At 40.1% G+C, this 15,380-nt stretch overlaps 1 long non-coding RNA gene across 1 annotated transcript in view; it reads right to left on the minus strand.

Moving 5' to 3' along the window:
- Positions 1 to 14,911, minus strand: part of LOC108789477 — a 15,421-nt gene extending 510 nt beyond the window's left edge. The window contains exons 1-2 of the long non-coding RNA XR_001941404.1: positions 14,899 to 14,911; positions 12,334 to 12,340 (exon numbers count right to left, since the gene is read on the minus strand). This is a non-coding gene — a long non-coding RNA (uncharacterized LOC108789477). The remainder of the gene's footprint in view (positions 1 to 12,333; positions 12,341 to 14,898) is intronic.
- Positions 14,912 to 15,380: the final 469 nt, after the last annotated feature.

The raw sequence follows: 15,380 nt of genomic DNA on the forward strand, positions 1-15,380 counted from the left end.
TGTAAGAAGTCACCCGTCCTGTTCCTCTCAATTGAACATCTTCCCATGACCTATTTAGCTTATGGAAACAAAAGGCCAAATAGTTAGGCAGAATATATAAACAAACACAATTTAGGATAAATGCCTGACACTGAAGACAGGGTGACAGAGGGAAAATAGTGTCACGCTCATGGAGGCTGTTTGGAAATTTGGGATTGGTGAAGTGACATGTTTATGTATATGGTTATACATTTGTGAAGAGCAATGACACATGGACATGGCTAAATACTAACAAGCTATTAATGTTGTGGTATTGCAATTTCCATACACAGCAAGGTATTTGTCCAGCACTGCATATGATTTAATATTAATTTGTTGTCCTCTAAACACCCCACCACCACCTCCCAAGAAAGTTAAACTTTATTTTTTTAAATTTACTTAAAAGCTGAACTTCAAGCAAACTGCTAACTACACAGATGAAATGCATATAAGGGAGCTGCCAAAGGATTTCTATTTCTGTCCACCTAGTCCTGAGTTTTACACAGATCTGCCAAAAAGTCCTATTAGGGAAGAAAAGCTGTTTTTTTTCGGTGCTGCAGTTCAGTAACAGTTCCATATCTGCTCTCCACCCTAGCCCTGTGACTAGACAGTGAAAGGAGAAGTAGCATACTAATTAGCTCATCTGTCACTCTTTTTCCCTGGGCATGCTCCTTACACAGTGGATTTGCTCCTTGTGCTGCTTCTCCCTGCCCTAATCTTGGTTCTGCTGTACATGCGCGGTAAGAGGGCGATACCAAGTCACACTGCCAAGGATGTATTCATGAACACAGAGCTTAATTTATTTGTATCTTCTATATCTGCATGGATTTCAGCTTTAATGTAGAATGCTTGCACAATACATTATAAATGCGGTGTTTGCTACTTTGTAAACTATTTTCCACTCTGATGAAAGAAACTTGCCAACTTGATGGAAGTTGGCAGGCTGTATGTTTTGATTACGCTAACAGTCGTCAATCATTCTGAACAATTATTGTGAATGATACGTCAGTGGCAGAACACACACAGACTATATGCTTTTATACATTTTAAATTCGGTGTTTAGATAGTGGAAATCTATTACGCAATGCTTTGTAGTGTACAATCCATTTCTATCACTCCCTGCTTCTTAAGTCCTGGTTTACACCTAGGAGTTTTTGAGCAGTTCAAAAAGCGCTTTTAACTGCCCAACACCCATGATTTTCAATGGCCCTGGTGCACACCTGAGCAGAAAGATGCCAAACGCCTGAAAAGATACAGGAGCTTCTTTGGGCAGTTAAAAGCACCTTTCTTCCCCATAGATTTAATTGGAAATGGCAAAAACGTGCAACAGCAGCATGTTGTACATTTTCATGAGCGTCTTTTCACGTTTATATGCGCGGTCTTCCATTGCCCACAATGGTTCCTGAGCTGCCAATCAAAACGCGCGTCTTCATGCACGCGCATTAATACAAATGTGCACAATGGGCATAAACGCGCAAATAACCGCATGGCTGTTAACGCGCGTACAAAAACGGTGCAGTCTAGGTGTGAACCCAGCCTAAAGAAGCTCACAATCTAATATATCTACCAGACTTATAGTAGAACCAACTTGGGTACACTAGGAAACTGGCGCACCCGACGAAAACCCCTGCAATCTTGGGGAGGACATACATAGAGGTGCAGCCAAAACATGGCCTTGTAACGCTGAGTGAGACCTGAACTGCTACACTCATTGATCCTTCATTAAAGTGTATGTATTCCCAAAACATTTTTTTTTTTAGTTTTGGATAAAGGTTAGGACCCCTATCAGGTTTTACTAATATCTGGGTGCCATTGGAAAAATGTCTGCTCACTTTCTGTTGTGGGGACAACCTTTTACCAGACAGGAAATGAGGAAACATCTTTAACAGGGAAACAAGTAATGCAAATTTAACAGATGTTCTAGCCACTGTTTTCTGTTATTACTATTTTACTGCTATGCCGTCATTGCATATTATGATGTTATGGTATATTCCAGACATATAGTGGTAGATTAGCACTACTAGCTTGTTTTTCTCTATACATTTGGTATCTTCCACTGTTCTTCCCTCCTGTTTAGTGCCATTTGGTATAGTCCCAGATAGACCCTCCCTGCTTCTTCCATGTTCACTAATTTGTATTGCTAGCCCTCATTGCAGACACTTGGCTTGGAAGATCTATTGTCATTTTACACTTCATGTGACCAGCAAGCATCCTCTGTATGTACTTTGAGAAGTAAAACTATGTTGGATTTAAGCTCCTGTATCTTATTGGAGAGTTAGGCTGTCTGTGGATGACTATATCAGTTCAGCTGGTGACTATACTGCCCGGAAGGATGGAGGTCCAAAAAATGTATGTCAAAGCATAAAAGTGGTTCGTGAAAGAGAAAACTTCTATTTGTGCTGATATTAGACATATTTCCCATCACTTCCTGTCCTGGTGGTGGTGCTGTCCTGGTGACAACCTTTTAACAAGATAGGAAGTGTAGTAATCTCTTCCACTTAGCCTCCGACAGTGGTAAATTCTGAAATGTGTCCTAATCCTTCCCCAATCTATCCATAACTACAACAAAGATTTGGCTATAGATACACGCTATAGTCAGATGACTTCCTTTGGAATGAATGGGAGGCTTTAAACAGTATAAATCCTTCAAGAGAGGCTTGACTTCTCATCCTATTTGCTGAAGAATTCAGACTGAGTACAGTAAGCATTCGCTATTTCATTTTAAAATTGTCATGACAAGTCTGGCTTATTAAGCTACAAGTAACAAGGCATTTTTTCCCTAGCGCGTGGGAGTAGCGTTTGTAATGCTCCATTCATTGTTATCTCTCACAGATGTTTAACAAGCCCACTGGCTCTGTCCCCGGAGGAATATATACAACCACTCCTTATCTTAGCAATGTGTTAAGAGACATAACATATTACTTTTCTATTATAGAGAATTTTAAATGTTCCCTCTATTTCACTGTGTTTTCTAAAGCCTATCTCTGGGGCAAAAAACACTCCCCTTACATTACAATCTGTATAAAAGGAGTTTTGCAGTCAGCTTAGTCTCACAAAATTAAAAAAGGAAAACAAAAGTATTTTGTATATCTCTGGAATGTCTCCTCTCACTTGTAAATTACCTTTTCTTTGTCAACAGCAAATTTAGTTTCCTAAATCCAAATTGCAATGAGCAATCATCTAGCACTCTGACTTGGCAAAGCACTTGTTCATTAGTGACATCTTACACTTTTAGAATTTTCCAGTCTAAAATGCGTGTATAATTTCTCCATGGCAGTGAATTCTGCGTTTCTGTGCCAGTAATGTGTTTTGCACCAGAAATCACAGCTCTCCTTGGCATATGTACTTAATATTATGTCTTTCTAATTAATTGCCAGTCTAAAATGCTAACAGCAAAAAAATAAAAAACAAGACCTATTTCTTCCACCAGAAAAGAGAAGGAGGGAGTATCGGCGGTGGCCAATATGTTGTGTTCCCCCGAAGGTTCTCAATAGATCCCACAGCTGTGATCCTCTCGGCTATATCAGCTGACAAACGTTGGTCTGCCTATGAAGGATGCAGTATATTGGTAAAAAGTCAGCTTTGTATCATGATTCATGTCTCACACTTATCTGAATTCATTCAAAAAGAAAAAGAAAACACTATTTTTGCATCTACATTAGCCATTTAAAGTAACACAACATTCCAGAAATTCTTAAATATTTATCCATGCATTTTAATAAAACACTTACATAAACCTGTATTTATGACCTTGCATAAACTTTACATGAACCAGCCTGTATTTATTTTTCTTTTCTCTCTTCCCTTTAACTTTACTAACACTCCACCCTTCTGGCTCCCCTTTCCCTGCCCCCCCCCCCATTGTACCCCCAATATGCACGCACAAGGTGGTTCCCCAGATTACCTATGTTACCCCATTTCAGCCATTTGTTCCTTTACTTTGCATTGTTAAATAGTAAATTCTCTGTCAATTGTAAAAAGTGGAATCTGTTAAATTATACATTTAACAAAAAGGCTGCATATTGCCAGTCTTTTAAAGTCCCCCTGCTCTAAAACAAAAAAATTATAATTCAGTTTTATGTGGTTGTTCACAGAAGAATTGCATACTGCATACTGACATTTCCAGTGGCCAAATAGCTCCTTCAATAGCTAGCGTGTTGAACAAATTCATCACTTTTGGCCAGAGAAAGTCTATAGGAGTAAGAATTTAATTTGGATTTCGAACTCTGTTACGCTGTCCATCTTTAGCAGAAACAACTATGTTTCTGTCACTAGAATGCATGTCACCTTGAAAATCCAATGTCTGATCTTTTGTAGTTTCTGCCTTGGAATGCAACCTTCCATTGATTTGTATTATAATCACAAACAGACCCCTCGCGCAGGAAATAGGGCACACTCTGGAACTATTTTTACAGCTGACCTATGTTTACATGGTTGCTTTATAGAGTCCTTTGTAACATCAAATTCCAGTGACACAGACACAAATGTTTAAGCAATCAGGCATCAATCAACTTAGTTCCAATAAGATGTTTAGAAGGTTTCAACAGGTAAGCCAAGTTTATTTAGCTATGCATTGCCACATCATAGCATATATATTATATAAATGCTTACCAGTTCAATATGCAAAAGGCTGGAGAATAGTTAAGGAAAACTAGTCTTTTTATAGTTTTTTATAGACACATTTTATGGAAATGACATCAGTGAACCTGTCAGATGTGTATTAGTAATAGTAAGCACCATGTGAACAGAGACCCTCCCCAGTTGGTTCCTACACAACAGAGGCACTGGTATTAATTGCTGAATAAGGAGTGGGGCTTAGATCTAAGTGAAATAAGTATACATTATCTAAACACAAGTGTCCCAGATGGGAGATCTCTAAAAGCATTATTCATATAATAAAAAGGTGCCTTCATGCTTCCATTGGTGTCTGTTTTTTAAAGAACATGGTTAAGGAGCATAGACTTTATACACTTAAACCTAAGGAGTTTTGTTAATATTAATTCTCTGTTCATCCAAGAGAAGATGACAAACCTCTGTATTATAATTTTAGCAGAGCTGAATCCAGGCGGACTTGGTTACTCAATGTATACACAGTTTGGCACTATACTTTTAAGTGTGGATTCTTTGGGATCTTGCTGTTGAGTTGAAAAAGAAAAGTATGTTAAAAAAAACACATATGCTTTTCTCATATATGTTTAGACATGCATTATTTGCCTCAACTGAAGTCCTTTATCAAGCACATTACAGCAGCATAAGAACTAGTGGGCTATCCACAGTATTTATTTTCAGAGCTGCTCCAAATTAGTAAATGGTACATTCAAAAATAGATTAAAACACACATCTATGCACACTACATATAAACATAGTACACCTAAGTAGGTTTAAAAAAAATAATACACAGAGAAGTCATTAAGGCTAAAAACTTCAGGATTCTAAAAAAATAAAATAAAGACCCTCACTGCAAAGGTTAAATGCTCATTGAGTCTAGGGGTAGAACAATAAGGTATAATACTTAATTTATTCCTCACTACAGCAGACTTCCTCCCTCTGTGTGACTGGTCCCCCTCTAATCTAAGACAATTCATTTGGCAGTCTCATTCTGACATCACCAAGTACAATGCAGTGACAATAGCCCTGCATTGTACATTAGGATGGCAGGAGCCCATCCGCAACCCAGAGCTGTCAGAGAGAAGAGGTGAGAACTGGGTAATTCCGGATTAAGCAATGAGTATTATACCCAATTCCTCTACCTCTAGATGTAATGAGTATTTAAAGGTGCCATACATTAAGCAAATTTCAGCTGGTTCTTCAGGTGTCAATTGATCAAAAGAGCTGCTCAGAAAACCTTTGAACAAACAGAGACGGCAGCCACTGTCAGAATACAAAAGAAACAGTGAGATTCCTCGATAAACGCACTCAGAGCATTGATGCAGAAAGCTGTTCTCTTTTTTTTAATTCAACATGCGGGTTGAACGAAAAAAAATAGAACAATGCATGGCCAGGTTAACCCTTTTTAATCCCTGAAGTCAGCTATAAATAGGCAACATATAAAACCAAACTGTTATCCGTTATCCTCCAACAAGAATCAAATTTCAAGAAGAAAATCTGCTGAAGACCAATTTAGCATAGAACACTCCACTGTCAGGATTATTTCCTAGTAATATTAAAGCATTCCTATAAATAGCTGTGAGTGTTAAAGAGGAATTTGAATTGCTGCAAATAATTAAAGACCAAGTTTACAAAACAGAGTCATAAATAAGTAATGATCAGAGTCTCAAGTGATAATTACTGGAACAAAGTTAATTGGGTAGCTCTGTAATTAGCTGTTTTTTTTACCATTACTTAAAATAAGTGTTTCATAAACAGCTAAAAGTAATGATTGAAAAAAATAATCCTTAAACAAGTACAATACTGTACATTGACCACAATAAGGTCACCGCATGCAAAAAAAACCAAAAAAACCTAAAACATTGGATCACAGTTTTATGTAAGATGTATTCAAAATTTTGGTCTCATTCACTCTATGGTCGGACTAGGACAAGATGATTTCTGATTGGCTTTTTTATTTGATTATGCTGCCCATACACCTATGGATTTTCTGCAGATTTTCTATAGTCAGATGGAAAAAGTGCAAAAAATTGCCAGGATGAGGAACAAAGGGGTCCCCCGATGCCGTGCGGGCTGCCTGTGTCGCTATGTAATCAGGACCTGCTGGCTGTCACTGGCGGCTGTGAGGAGGAGTGCCTGTCAGTGCAACGACGCGTTCCTCCTCACAGCCGCTGCTGAGTAAGTGACAGCCAGCAGCTGTGGAGGAGGAGGCTGGGCCCAGTGTCAGTAGCGGAGGCGGGGCCTGGTGTTGGTTAGGGGAGGAGGAGGTGGGGCCCAGTGTCGGCAGCAGAGGAGGTGGGGCTCGGTGACAGAGAAGGCGGGGGCCCGCCAACGACCGTGGAAGAGGAGGTGGGGTCTGGTGGTGGAGAAGGCTGACAGAGGATCGGGGCTGACAGGTAAAGAGGTGTGCAGGGGTGTGACCAGCCCTCCTGAGACTCTGCAGAGACCGCCATAGAGAGTCTATGGTGGGCTCTGCAGGGTCACTCTCAGGTGGGCGGTTTGGGATCTCAGATGGGCTCTGCAAGGGGCATAACTAGAAATCACAGGGCCCCATACAAAATGTTGCTATGGGGCCCTGTGATTTCTAGTTACGCCCCTGGGCTGCATTGCAAGATACCGAAGCATGGCCCAGTGGGAGATTCCTCCATCCACACAGTTTAGCTTAGATGGAGGAATTTTTACACTTTTTACATCCGACCATAGAAAATCTGCAGAAACTCTATAGGTGTATGGCCAGCTTTAGACATTTGTCTTGCACCTAAAGTTTCTAAAGTCATTTGAATAGGAAAATGCAACACAAATGAAAACACATGGCAGCATGTGTCACTTCATGTATTAAATTCAAAATGTAGTAGATCCCATTGCACTCCTGACAGGATAAAGCCCAAACGAAAACTGGGGGGTGCAGAAAGTGACAGCGAATGCCTCCGCACTTTATGTATTAAGATATGAACAATCACCCGGGAACATGCAACTGCATTATTGCATATATTATTATCATACACGTTACTTCTTTTTGTACTAAATACATTTTTCTTTTTAACCCCTTCGTGACGGGAGACGTACAGTGTACGTCTTGTCACTTTGTGCCTATATGACTGGCCACATACACAATATTTGTATACTTTGACATTTAGAAGAGTGTCTGTAGCTTCCTAAAGACCTTAAACTACTTGCAGGGTTGCATAATAGGTCCTATTTGGGGCGTGTATGAGTAGTTAGCTTCCCCAAATCGTGGGGTTGTTTTGTAATGAAAGTTGTGGTCAGAGCCTGCGTAGTCACTATATAAATTCACCCTTCCTGCCATTTGCACCTTCCTATCAGGCAGGAAATGTACGACCCATTAGCAAATTGTAAGGCGCAGGTGGTTGTAAGAGGCTGGTTACACAGTGACCATGCAGTTTCTGGTTGCAGTGCAGGATATGCCCCCCCATCCCCCCAAGAAAGGATGCCAACTATGTGTGCAAGAAATTCAGCAAGTATTTGAATTGCTTTTTAGGAAATTTTATGATTGCTTTATTAAACTGTACTCAAAAACATACAAGAAACATACAGAGACAAAAAAGTGAATTTTAACGTGCAGACAAATGCTGGATCTTAAGGCATATTTGTTCAGTATGGAAAACCAGAGACATTACCACAAAGTGCTTAAAATATCTTTTTACAAAAGTTCCTGTCTTCATTTCTTCTCTGTTTGGTTAGTAAAAACATGCTGTAATGAATGCTGATGCGTAGGGAATACTCATAATTGCTGGTTGTCATTGCAAGCATATTTGTTAAAGTGTTCCTGAACAGTAGAAATGAAACATTTCCTGAACTGTTAGAATCAATATTGATAACTCCTGTGTGATGGGGACGATCACGTTACTACTCACTGAGATTAATTTACTATAGGAGTTCAGAATCTCAAATAAAAGTCATTAAAAAATTATGTGAATATTTACTTCAATATCCAATCCCTTGATAAACACATTCCTGTCCACTTTGAATACCCAGCTATGTGTAGATGCTTTGTGCAGATGCATGAATAATTGCAGTGAATATTCACACCATTTTTCAGTGAACATTCTCAACTCCTTTAGTAATCAAACCTAATTATGTCAGACTACAGAACATTGTCAAACCTTTGTTATTATTTGCCATGTGAAACATCTTCATGTGAGACTATGCTATTTGAAACAGTGACGTTCCATGCCTTCTGTGCTGGGTGAGGCATCCCCCAGCCTGCTAAAGCTCCACCCTGTTGAAGCTCCACCCATCCCATCAAAGCCCCGCCCCCCGCTCAGTAACCAAGCTGTGTGGGGAGGAGGAAGGTAGGAGACAGCGAGGAGCCTCCCTGTCCCTCACTTGCTCGTCACTGGTGAGGCATCAAGATCGATGTCATCACTGTTTTTTTTTATTTGTTTTTGATTGGACAGCTTGGACCAATGGCGCTTTGCCATTGGTCCAAGCCATCCACAGAGCTCACACCTTTAACACAGTGTAGAGGCTGTGACAGCTCTTGCCTTACCAAGTTAGGTTACACAAGCAGTGGGGAAGCCCGCTGCTGTGTAACATAACTACCTGTCAAAAGCCGGAAGCAGCGCTGCCTGTAATTAACAGGCAGCGCTCCATCCATGACAGGTTACACAGCGGGGACGATTTCCCTGCTGTGTAACCTGCAACAAGCTGCTCTCAATGGAGAAAAAGCTCTCAGCTTCAGACTTAAAGCTGAGAGCTTTTCCCTCCATCATACTAAGTGAGGATCTGCCTTACCTGCCTCCCCTGATGTGTCGATCCAGTTTTTTTCCTACACCAAGATTTACATGCATAGTCAGTAGGGATGCCTTGAAGGCATGTAGAAAAATGCAATGGCATGTTGTATATGTTGCATATGTAAAATATGTCACCAACACACATAGGAGCTTGTGTGCTCAAAACTAATTTTACAAGATCAAAACGTTTCAGGGCTGCACAGGCTCCTTCATTAGTCATGCGATCATCAAGTGACTAGCTTTGGTCCTTAACTAACTGGTTCCCACATCCCCCCTCCCAACATGGCTGTACTCTTCCATCCATTTTCTGCACCAAAACCCCTTATTCTTTATTAGCTAAATTGCTGTCCCTTTGCCTTGGGGCTACGAAATAATAAAGCCAAATCTTACCAAGGTGTAAAAAAGAACTTTAAATGTTGAGCAAAGTAAAAGTAAAGCAGCTAAACTTTTTATTACAGTGATCTCTTTGGCTTACAGACTGAGGCTAATTTGTTGAAGGAGTTGGGAATCTTCACACAATAAATTACATGATTATGCACTTCAATTATCCAATCATGTGAAAAGAAAATTCTTGGGTGGAGCAAGTCATGATGTCATGGGACTTGCTCTGCCCCTTTTATTACATTCCATTAGGGGACACTGAATGTAAACAAAGGAGTGGTGGCCATTTTTGACATTCAGGAGAAGAGAAACACCGGCTGGTGTTCATCGAGATCGGACGTGGCAGCAGGAATCTTTTTTTTCTAAATAAAGGACTTTGTAGTAAGGTGTGGTGTGTTTATTTACTTGTTTACAACTGCTGGATGGCCTGATCACAACAGCTCCAGTTGGCCCTATTCTACCAGTGTCCAAAGTTTCCCCACTCAGCAATACCTCACTGGGAGGGGCAAAGAACTTTGTACACAAATTTAAAGTACAATCAGGAGTGAAACCAATGTGTCAGAAATTGAGATTCTTGTCCTTCTCTGTAAGAGGAGCAGCTAACCAAGAACCTAAACTACTAGTACAAGATGTGATTGAAGAACTTGATGCATATGGATCAGTATTTCCTATTGTGGTGACAATGAAGACAACAGAATACAAAAAGCGGTTCTGAGCCACCCGGGAAAACAGGACAGCACACCCCTGGTATAATTGAAGCTTCACAAGAAAATCCAGGATCGCCTCTCCCACCGAGCCCCCTGACCCCCACTCCCTCCACACGCTGTAGGGAGTGGGGGTCAGGGGGCTCGGCGGGAGAGGTGATCCTGGATTTTCTTGTGAAGCAGTTTAATCAAATATGGATGTGAACTAGCCTCATATCGCCGTAGCTCCTGTACAAGCCTCTCGCTCCTTATGTCCCTATGGGCAATGGATTCTGTTCGATTGGGGATATGGACTGACTCACCAATAAGACCCTGTAACAAAGGCAGCCTCCCATCTTCCTGAGGAAGCTTTTTAGTGAAACGCGTAGAAGACTGGACCCACGGCGCATCGATACAAGACTATATAACCTATTTATGACAATATATGATGAACTCAATGATTTTTAGCAATATTTATTATTATTACATTATGAATTTTTTAGTCAAATATGTGTTCCATACCTAGAGTGACACTTTTAAAGCCCTATTTTTCTCCTCTCCTATGGGAGAGCGCTCTGCATCAGCTCCAAGTTTAAATTGCAGATCTGTTTTAGAGGAGATGTATGAATGCTCACCTGTCACCACACCCTCTCTGATAGCTGCTAATCAGCCGGGGGAGAGGGGTGGTCACTCCCTCTGTCGGTCTGTTCCTGATAGGCCACCTGTTGCTGTGAGGAGGCAGTGGGCGTGTCTTTCGGCCGCCATCTCACTTTTGTTAGTTCCGTCGGGCGGACTTACAGGGATTGCCTCTCACATTTTGATAGGCTTAGCAGTCCCATGTGACAGAACTGAAGTCCAGCTGTGATTGGTTACATTTCAATTCTTAAGAACCTTTTAGAAATATGGGTACTTCATATTCTGACGAAAGGGGCTTGGCCCCTGAAACACGTCAACTGGAGGAAGGTTTGCATGTAGATGACTTCAGCTCGTCACCAGCACTTCTCAGCCTCATTTCGTTTGCCCATTTTGTTTCATCCTGAGATCGTATTTTTACATGCTCGTTTATATTGGCTGTTTGTAAGTACCTTTTCAGCTACCATTTGAACATATAATAAAACTGTTTTACACTATGGAGGCGCTCCTTTTGCTTTTCTCCTATTAGATATCCAGTTTCCCCTGACCATGAGGTGCTGCCCCCGTGACTTTGGAGTTTCTCTCAGGAGCAGTTACTTTTTGGCGCCAGTGAATATTTTTTCGTATTACTATTGGATTCCTGAAGTTGGTAATGAAGAGCTTTACAACTAGTCTGCCTCCCAGACTATAGGACATGACAGAGGGAATGACCACTTAATGTAACAATATAATTGACATAACATGACAGAAGTTGTCACCTTACTCTTCATTTATCACAGGTCTCCTGTCTATGAAAACACTAATATGACACTTCTGAAATAAATGATGAATGCTGTTGTGTATTATAGCTCCTTTCTGAGGTTAAATAGATATTTTTCTATGGAAAAAAAACAAATTAGTTAGACTCTATCATTCCATGAAGCAAACTAAACATAAGTAATGGCATTTTTGGCATGGGAAAGTACAGCACTGAGCCACTGTCTATACTTTATTTATGTAATATATTTACCCAGTTAGTGTCTAGATACATTATTAATTAGGTGAATACAAATGCTATCGGCTATAGGAACAGGTGGGAGTTTGGATACTTCTAGGTTGCACATAGTGTCCTAAGAGCACACACTAGATGTCAGAGGATCCTGACCTGAAGTTATATGCTCCCCCATATTCAGAGGCAGAAGTAGTAAGAGATCGCTGAGTGATGAGAAATCAAAAGCAGCTTCAATGCAGTAGTGAGAAATGCACCCACCAATTACCTTTTAGCTGTTTTGTTGCAGCATGGCTGATTACAGGGTTTTCTCAGCACCTTCACAGTGATCTGTCTTTATAGAAATACTTAGGACTGAAATGTGAGCATTGTGTTTCTCTCATTAATATAGAATGGAGAAGAGAATAGACACACACACACACACTATTGTCGAGATCCACCCCGCTGCTGATTGACAGAGCAAGCTGTGCCTGCCCCTGCCCCATCCATTCCTCCAGTCAGCACTGGAGGAACGGAGAGAGGAGGGGGGAATTCCTGCAGGGAGCGGCGACCGACAGTCACTACTCACTGCAGGGAGAAGATTGGGATATGAGCAATTGGCGGTATGTGACTGCTCATTTCCCGATCTATAGAACCGACGTATGACAGCTTCAGTGTCACACATCGGCTCTAATTATGGGGAAGAGTGTATTTCACTGTCCCCATAATTCTTTAAATTGTAATCTAGCATAGTTTTTGTAAGCCAGATAAATCATATCTGTTATAAAGCATATTTGTTATTGACCATAGGAACCATTCAGCTGTTATTTATGCAGTCCAGCTGCAAAACTAAAACAAGAATTCCGACAGGAAAGTTTTCCTATTGTACACATTTTCAACATATACTGTATGTTCTATAGAGATTTTGCACAAATATGTTCTGTAAAGATGTTCATGTTCAAATCTGCAGCACAATCTATTGATATACTGGTAACAAATACAAATAGTATTAAAATACATGTCCACAATAATAAAGACTGACTGTAATTTGTCTATATACATGTATGAATGTATTGGCAAGATATGAACAATACTTAATATCACTGCTTTTGGACTGCATGTAATTCTTTGACCTTGGATGATCCTTTTCCCCCTATAGGAATAAAAATGATTTCTTAGTCCATATTGAGCTAGTATATGCACACATATGGAAAACATATGCTTATTTCAAGATTATAATGATCAGAACTTGATGCAGCCATCAACAATATAACAAAACTGTTTATATATCTCAACCCTTGATGTCGATATTGAAATTGTTTTATTGATTGAGTACGTTTTTTTACTTTGCCCATGAATGGATGTTTAAAGCGAATACAGCATCAATGCGCTAAGAAAAACTTTAATTTTTAAATTCCTCTCTATATGACTGGGTGTTCAAGATGAACTCAGGTTGAAGTACTAATTAGATATGTTGGACTGGTGGCCGTGAGTGGATATAGTTAACTATTTAGATGTTGATCAGAAGAGGACCAATAGAGGAGGAGGTTGATCCGTCAGTGACATGTTTGGCATTATATACAGGGTTATTCACAAAATGGTGAAGGGTTTGGAGAAGACAGGAGAAGTGAACAATCTAGGCCAAAATAGCCGATTTGGAAACGTTCAATTCAGCTCACTTTCCAGTTCAGCTATGTTGTCCCAGATGGTTCACCTCTCCTGCCTTCTCCAAACCCTTCACCCTTTTGTGCATAACCCGAATGGATACCTTCTTCTCATTCAGACCTGTGATCACAGCATCTGAGAAAAGGAAGTCTTCCATCTCCAACTTCTTTTGAAGCCTTGAGATGTTATGTGACTGAATTGCTGCAAAGGAATGGGATGCTGGAAGATGTGAAAAGGTGTGTCACAATAAACCATCTCATTTAGGTACACACACACACACACACGTCAATATGACCGTTACTTACATTTCATGGTACACTTTCTCCATCCCACCGAAATCTTTCCCTATCATGAAAGGGTTATTTGGTGCACTTGCCTTTTAAAGAGTGAGGAGGGTGTATTTTTTTGCGATGCAAGGATTACTGTGTACACAGGTGAAGGTGCAGTTTTCACCCCCTCTTCCAGCCGGCACCCTCAGACAACTGTCTATGCAGCCTTACGCTAGCACTGACAGCATGTAGATGTAGTGTCCCCCATTATATGTACATGGAAAGCATGTAGTGACATAGATGTAGTACAAAGCTTTTTAAGATTTTTATTAAAAAGACATAGATGCTTTGAAAACAAACTCTTTTTCCTTAACAAAACAGCCTTCAACTAAAAAATGCAATAGATGACTGTTAACTGTTTTTCTTTACAGGAACTTGTTCGGTAGGGTTTCAGTAGTTGGGAGTTGTACAACAGTAATTTGCCACCATGTGTGATGCCTGCATTCAGCACTAAATGTAGCCTGTTTGGTTATACTTAGCAGAGCTTTTCACATGTAATGTTCAATTATCAGAACATTTGCGGATGTTCTGTGTATTTATTGGTAAAATTTAAACAAAAATAAAAGATATATTTGAGATAAGAGAATAAATGTTATCAATTAGTGATCTACCAATGCTGTTCAGTGAACTCAGCAATTATCTCAACCTCAGGAAATGTACTCAGTTTGCATTATTTAACCAGTTGACATCCGTGGTGTTAAACCCCCTTCCCATCCAGGCTATAGAGTAGTGGATAGAGGTACAGGCTTGCAATTGATTGCCATTGTGAAGTTTGCTGGTTCTAGTCCAGGCATGGGTGAGTGAAGTTTCTTCATAAACAAATTTTGGCAGGACTAACGCTAACGAATTTCGTCCGAAACTAATTTAATTAATGACCCGAAAAACGAAACTAAACTAAACAAATTTTTTTTTTTTTTCAAAACGAAACTAAACTAAATGAATTTTTTGCTGGTGCACATGTCTAATTATTACCTAATATTTTGTTAAATTTTAAAAGACGGGGTCACGTCAGGTAAATAGACACCAAACATGTCAAGCTTTAAAATTGCGTGCGCCCGCGAAATCACAAAATAAATTACCATACCCAAGATTGGCCAAAGGCTGTGCTATACACATTTTACCGCTAATCAATTTAGTGTTAACAGTTTGATGGCCCTAAAATTGTTGCTCATGCACCGACAGTCAAGGTGATATGTAACATATGCGGCACAATGGGCGCAATCATTTGTGTGTACATGGGAGCAGGGGACTTTAAACATTTTTTAAAACTTTTTTTTACTTTACACTTAACTTTATTGCCATCAAATAGGGGGCTAAGAAGTGATAGCAAATATACAATGAC

The sequence above is a fragment of the Nanorana parkeri genome, unplaced genomic scaffold, assembly GCF_000935625.1.
Source record: "Nanorana parkeri isolate BGI_ZX_2015 unplaced genomic scaffold, ASM93562v1 scaffold400, whole genome shotgun sequence".
Classification (NCBI taxonomy): Eukaryota; Metazoa; Chordata; class Amphibia; order Anura; family Dicroglossidae; genus Nanorana; species Nanorana parkeri.